The following is a 7,126-nucleotide window of genomic DNA, read 5'->3' on the forward strand; positions in this document are numbered from 1 at the left end:
AATAGATTAAATATTATTATATATATATATATATATATATATATATGATATTCATAATGATATAATATAATATAATATAATATCATATAATATAATATATAATATGTGACCCTGGACCAGTCTTAGGGGTCAATTTTTCAAAACTTTCCATTGATGTATGGTTTGTTATGATAGGACAATATTTGGCTGAGATACAACTATTTGAAAATCTGCAGTAACAGCTGAGCTTTTTAATTACTAATTCAAAAACATCACTTTAGAACTAGTAACGAAGGAACGTTTTGTTGCTTCACTGAAAGCATATTACTGTATTAAAAGCTCACTGTATTATGTAGCGTAAAGTATTATGAGAGAGATGAACTGAGCGAGTGTGATTACCTGCATCTGATATAGCATTCATGCTTTAGCTCAATCTAATATTCACAATAAAACATTAGTTTGAATATCCGCTGAGGATATCTTTGTCATACTATCCTTTCACGAATTTGCCTGCCCATCCAGTCCTGATGGTTAAGGGTAAACGAATTTGGTTTGCAGTCCTTAATGGAGGCTTGAGTGCGAAGTTCAACCCCCCATTGCAGTACTACCTAGAGGGAGAAAAACAGAAATAGAGGAGGAGGTGGGGAGGTGGAGTGATGCCGGAAGAATTGATGCTGGGACAGATAAATGAGAGCTGCTTATATAGATTCATAATGATGATTGACAAGACTGAATGATTAGGCTCCTCCTGAACCTACGTTTGGAACTTCATTTTGTCTGTTAATGGTGATTTTAGATGACAGCGCTGCTCAGTGTATTTGTTGGCTGCATCTTACAAGGTGTTGTTGAGAGTTAAAACTTCATTGTATACAACCCTGTTTCATTCTCTTTCAATATAAAAGCTTTTCCTGCTGTCTCACTCATAAAAACAGTCTCTTGTCGCCATCTAATGATGGAACAATGTAACTAAAATCACCATCACGAACACACACAGTTTCCTGATACTAAATATTATTATTAAATACTACTATTATTTATATAAAATAGTATTAATTGAATAATAATAATATTTAATAAATAACGACAACAGTAATCATAAATTTTGCTAGGCAATTCAGTCAAAAGTACAAAGGCAGTGCTCTGATATTCAGCGTTGAAGTTACACAAAATATAGCGTGATGAGATTTTGCCTTCAGCAAAAACTATTTGCTCTGGAACAAATAATAGATTACTGAGAACAAAGACTGCCTGTTAGATTTACCCCGAACTAATTATATCTCATGTTTAACCACTATTAGAGACATCAGAGCCAGCGGCAAATTCAAGAAGAGCTGGCCGAGGTGAGGCTGCTTTCGGCGGGTTTATGAATGCTGAACGGCCGCTGACACCCGAGATCTCTGAAAAACTCAAAGCAAAGTATTACTATTAACAAACTGCATATTTGAAGACTAAACAGATACTGCAAGCGGAGTGATACAAACGGTGAAACGGTTGGAGTTCCAATATCACTTGAGAATCGCACTCTTCTCAGCCAATCAGATTTGAGGACCAGAAAGAACTGCTGTATAGAATAGAATAGAATAGAATAGAATAGAATAGAATAGAATAGAAAAACATAGAAAAACGAGATACAGTATTCAGTATTTTACAAAGTAAAAACTTACGATTAATATTCAAGGAGTTAGAAATATATGTTCTTACATTAAATAACTTCGGTAAATTATGTTTAGTGCCTATATCAAACTATGCCCGGCATGCAATTTGCATTAAAATTCAACCAAGCTATGAAAGTGTATTTATTTTTCTTTCTAAAGTCTCATGATTAAGTGCTTTGTGTCAGTGAAGTACTTACAGAAATTTCCTCCAAGTTTGTATAGGTAATTAAGAGTCTATGGCAAATTGCAGCATTATTAAAGGGAGAAACAGTCTCTCAGTGTGGATTTGTCACACACAACCACTTTTTACCCAAATAAATATGCACAAGCTGGACCACATTAGTGCCACTTGGACAGTGTATTTATTTTCCAAACTTTGTGTTCCACTTTCACAGAGCACCACGCCACGCAGAGAAACAGGTGCAGTCGAATAGTCTGGGTTATCACTGAGCAACAGCGGCGCCACAGTTATTCTGATGTCTCTGGCAGACATACATCTCAGGCAAACATCAAACACACACAGACACACGCGCAGCCAAAACAGAAGTCCAACACATTTAATTTATTAGAAGCGGTGAGTAATGAAACATGGAATCTGTGGGGGTGGACAGGAAGAGAGATAAGCAGATGGCAAATGAGTTACAAAGAAGTCAGAAGGGACGCCACCTTGCAAGGTTCTCTAATCAAGGAAGCTCAGTGGACAGTTGTGTATACTCTCAACCTCACAACTCGCCTGGAAAACCTTCAGAGTAGTTAAAAAGCACAAAATGATCTGTGGAACTGACATTTTTTTTTAAGGTCACAGCATATGTTGCACTTGAAAACCCATGCTAAAATTAATAATGTTCTCCAGGAAGCACATTACGATACTTGAATAGAAACACTTTTTTCCTCATCACACTGATGTACAGCATTAGGAGAGATAATGAGGAAGGATGACAGCATGTGCTGTAGAACATTTGATGTTTACAAATGCCATAGGACATGATAAAGGGTAAACCTAAACTGATTTGACTGGAAGATGATGATGCATGTTTCTCCTTGTTATTTTGGTGGAACATTAGCATAAACGTGTACATTATATTGTCGAATGATTGTGATTGTTATTCTGGGCAATATTAAATTAATTGTACATTTTATTATGCCAATGATTTAATGCAGGGGTTAATGCAACTTTTTTTTTTAGTCAGCTTAACTCCCTTTGCCGTAAAATACTTGAAGTACCCCCTGAGATTTTAATAATTTAACAACATATTTGGATTATAAAGGTTATCTTATATAGGTAAACAGATTAAATATTGAATAATTATATTATTTAGATGTTTTATTTTAGTTGCTTTTATTTATTAGATTATTTATTCTGCATATAGGGCTGCAGAAGCAGACCCATTTATTGTATTTTATTTTATTTTATTTTATTTATTTATTTATTCATTTATTCATTTATTCATTCATTAATTCATTCGTTCATTTATTTATTTATTATTATTATTATTTTACTTTACTTTTAAACTTTTAAAATAGTTATACTTTTAAAATGTTTACTATAAAATAATAATAATAAAACATTTTTTTCTGTAAAATCGTATCGGTCAACTTTATTCGCATTCTAATTAAGATTTTTAATGCACCACATTAGTCCTGGTATCAACATGCTTAAAGCTTGATTTATTCCATGGAACAGTTCAGACTGTCTGTTTCAGTCAATAGATTAAACATTCTGATTTAAAGGGGTCATATGATGCTGCTAAAAATAACATTATTTTGTGTATTTGGTGTAATCAAATGTGTTTATGCGGTTTAAGGTTCAAAAAACACATTATTTTCCACATAATGTACATTATTGTTTCTCCTCTATGCCCCGCCTTTCTGAAACTCGTCGATTTTTACAAAGCTCCTCGGTCTGAAAAAGCGAGGTGTGCTGTGATTGGTCATCTATCCAGTGTGTTGTGATTGGCTGAATACCTCAAGCGTGTGACAGAAATGTTACACCACTTACCATACTGTGTTTCCATCATACAGTCTATGGTTTCCATGTGTCCCGGCGCGACGAGACAAAACCAATAAAACCCATTACAAACGAGGCATTTGTTGCATCCAGTGGGGACATAATTACTGATTGTAATGACTTATACTGTCGGAAAAAATGAAATCGCATCATATGACCCCTTTAACATTTAATTTCTTTCATCACTCAGAAATGTTCATAAAAGGCTCTGAGTGTCTGTATTCATGCACTAAACCATTGCATTCAAATATATACAGATAAATATTACTGTTTATGACTTTGTATTGTTATATTTATTCACACAGTATAAACGCAAACAATTAGCACATTCTTACAGTACTTGTCTTCATTTCGTGATCAGTGAAGGAAATATGCCACTATTGTCTGAGCAAATACTACTATAATATTATCTTACAAATATATTGAGATACAGTATGTTTCACCAGTCATTAAAAGGCTGACAAATCTAGCTTTCTAATAGACCTAGCCAATTTTTTACAAATTGCTTTTGTTCTTCTATTGTAAGTTGCTTTAAAAGTGCCAGCCCTAGTTGTTATAAAGTCTTACTGCCTCATATTATGAAAAGCGATTAAACGGAAAAGAAAAAAAAAATGAAAGTAATGAACAACATTTTTACATCTAAAAAAATGCCTAACATTTCATCCACATATCAAATAGTGGTGCTTACAGCTTATCTGCTCCCAGCATACACCGGGAGGCAACAGTCCAACCCACACCTCTCATGTATCCTTTTGAAACAAAGAGGTTGTATTGTGTCTCAATAAGTGGGGAATATTACACAGCCATGCTATCTGAGAGAATTATTACATCCTCACTACTTGACATTTAACTATATCAATGCTCACGCTGTGCTTCGTGCCGATAGATTTGGCTTAGTCATCCCCCAGCTTTTAAAAGGTTCAGTTTCAACATAATGGACCATGTAGAGAGGTTAAGTCCACATTTTGGATTTGCTGCTGGATTCTCTATCCTCCCCTCCTGCTGAGAGCCCATGGTGCGGTGGAAAGGAAGAAAAAGGAATGCCCACTCATTGAAAAGCACTGATTTTCCAACATGTTTTCTGGCATCTCACAAGGAGTCCCCTCTGGAGAAACGGTTTACAATAGTACAGCAAATGAATACTGTTCAGCAAACAATGTCCTCTCTCTCCTTCGTACATTCAATTCACACCCTCAGGGACCGCTTTCTCTCCCAGCATGCAAGGTATCGATCTTTAAATATTTACCTTGAAAACGTCTGTAGGGTCAAGCCATGACTCTCCCTACGCGTGAAATATTCACCATTCCTCAATAATTAATGACTCTGTCCATGCATCGGCCTAGCATGAATGGGGCTCTATGGACGGTGTTTTGCATGTTTTATCGGTTGGTGTTGCCTGGGTATTGTCTGGGCTGTGACAAAATGCTGGCTCAGGTTAATTGGGCCCTGGGCATTGGCAATTGAGGATACGGAGCAAGGAAAGCAGGAAATATTTTGTGTCAAGGAATCCTTGCTTCCTCCAGGCCAGGAAACGGAGCTTCTTCAGACCAGGAAACGGAGGGACATTGTGGTAAAGTAGCTTGGTGGTCCTGGCTTTAGGGGAGTCAGATTTCTAAGGTGGAAATATTATTGATCTGCTCCTTCACTGGAGCGTCTGCAATGTCACGGCCGCCAACCCTTAATTGGGCTCGGAAATGAATAAGACTTGTGCGACAAATCCTCTGTAAAGCCTTTCACACTCTGTCAGCTGCACATCAGTGGATGTGCGATGGGGATCATTTGCTTACAAGCTAAATTGTGCTTGAGTATCTGTCCTGCTGTTCTTCCAAGCTGCTCCAGGCTCAGGTTGAGGACATCATAACACACAGACTGGCAATGCTGGACTGGCATGCTAACGTTTTGGGCACGCATTAGTCGATTATGGTGTATACTGTATAGCCAACAGTAAAATCTAAGCAAACGTAGCCTACAGTAAAACATACTATTGAAATTGAAATTGTTCTAAATCAAACACACATTTGAATTCATAAAAGGCAAATTTGCTCCTGTGAATATGAATTCTGTAGGTGTTTTTACTTAGATTATCCACTGACTGCAACCATCAAATCTAGCCCATTAGTAAGGCATGGTTGAACCAGAAAATGCATTTGCTGCAGAAAATGAATGAATTTATGAATGAATGAATGAATTAATTAATGAATTAATCAATGGGTTTTTTATTATTATTTATTTAGTACTGACCTGAATAAGATATTTCACATAAAAGACGTTTACATATAGTCCACAAGAGAAAATAATAGTTGAATTTATAAAAATGACCACATTCAAAAGTTTACATACACTTGATTCTTAATACTGTGTTGTTACCTGAATGATCCATTTTGAAACTAGACGGATGTACTGTTACTTCCTCTATGGTCAAAAATCTGGGTGTTATATTAGACAGCAACTTGTCTTTTGAAAATCATATTTCCCATGTTACAAAAACAGCATTCTTCCATCTTAGAAACATTGCCAAGCTATGAAACATGTTGCCTGTTTGTGATGCAGAAAAGCTAGTTCATGCATTCATGACCTCTAGACTGGACTATTGTAATGCACTGCTAGGTGGTTGTCCTGCATCCTCAATAAACAAGCTACAGGTAGTCCAAAATGCAGCGACTAGAGTCCTTACCAGGTCAAGAAAATATGATCAGCACTGGCTACCTATTAAGTTCCGTATCACTTACAAAATATGATTACTTAGCTATAAGGCCCTTAATGGGTTAGCTCCTGCGTACCTAACTAGTCTTCTACCACGCTACAATCCATCATGCTCCCTAAGGTCGCAAAACTGGTAGTGCCTAGGATAGCAAAGTCCACTAAAGGAGGTAGAGCTTTTGGTTACACTTTACTTGAAGGGGTGTGCATAAGACTGACATGACACCTTCATAATCATGACATGACACCTACATAATCATGACATGACACATGTCATGAATATGACGTTTTTTTTATGCATGTTTAAGTGTCATTCGCTCAGTTATGTAGTTTTTAATGCAAAGATGACATTGTTTGAGATGTCTTTGTTATGGGCTATGGTTAGGGTTAAGGGTAGGGGTAGGGTTAGGTTAGGGTTAGGTCAAATAATGTCATATTTGCATTAAAAATGACATAACTGAGCGAATGACACTTAATGACAGTTGTCATAAACATGCATAAAACCTCCTTCATATTCATGACGTGTCATCTCAGTCTTATGCACACCCCTTCAAGTAAAGTGTTACCGAGCTTTTTTGCATTTGGCTCCCAAACTCTGGAATAGCCTTCCTGATAACGTTCGGGGTTCAGGCACACTATATTTGTTTAAATCTAGATTAAAGTCACATCTCTTTGGCCAAGCATTAAAATAATGCATCTCATTATCTTGTACTGCAGTTATATCTGATCAAATGCACATTACTTTTCTTTAGCTTGGGTTAAACAAATCAATTTTGCTTGGTTG

At 36.3% G+C, this 7,126-nt stretch overlaps 1 long non-coding RNA gene across 1 annotated transcript in view; it reads left to right on the plus strand.

Annotated features, from left to right (window-relative positions):
- Window positions 1–693: 693 nt before the first annotated feature.
- Window positions 694–7,126, plus strand: part of LOC107691624 (uncharacterized) — a 10,727-nt gene continuing 4,294 nt past the window's right edge. The window contains exons 1-2 of the long non-coding RNA XR_001634553.1: window positions 694–754; window positions 2,339–2,340. This is a non-coding gene — a long non-coding RNA (uncharacterized LOC107691624). The remainder of the gene's footprint in view (window positions 755–2,338; window positions 2,341–7,126) is intronic.

This window comes from Sinocyclocheilus anshuiensis, unplaced genomic scaffold (genome assembly GCF_001515605.1).
Source record: "Sinocyclocheilus anshuiensis isolate Anshui unplaced genomic scaffold, SAMN03320099.WGS_v1.1 scaffold442, whole genome shotgun sequence".
Lineage (NCBI taxonomy): Eukaryota > Metazoa > Chordata > Actinopteri > Cypriniformes > Cyprinidae > Sinocyclocheilus > Sinocyclocheilus anshuiensis.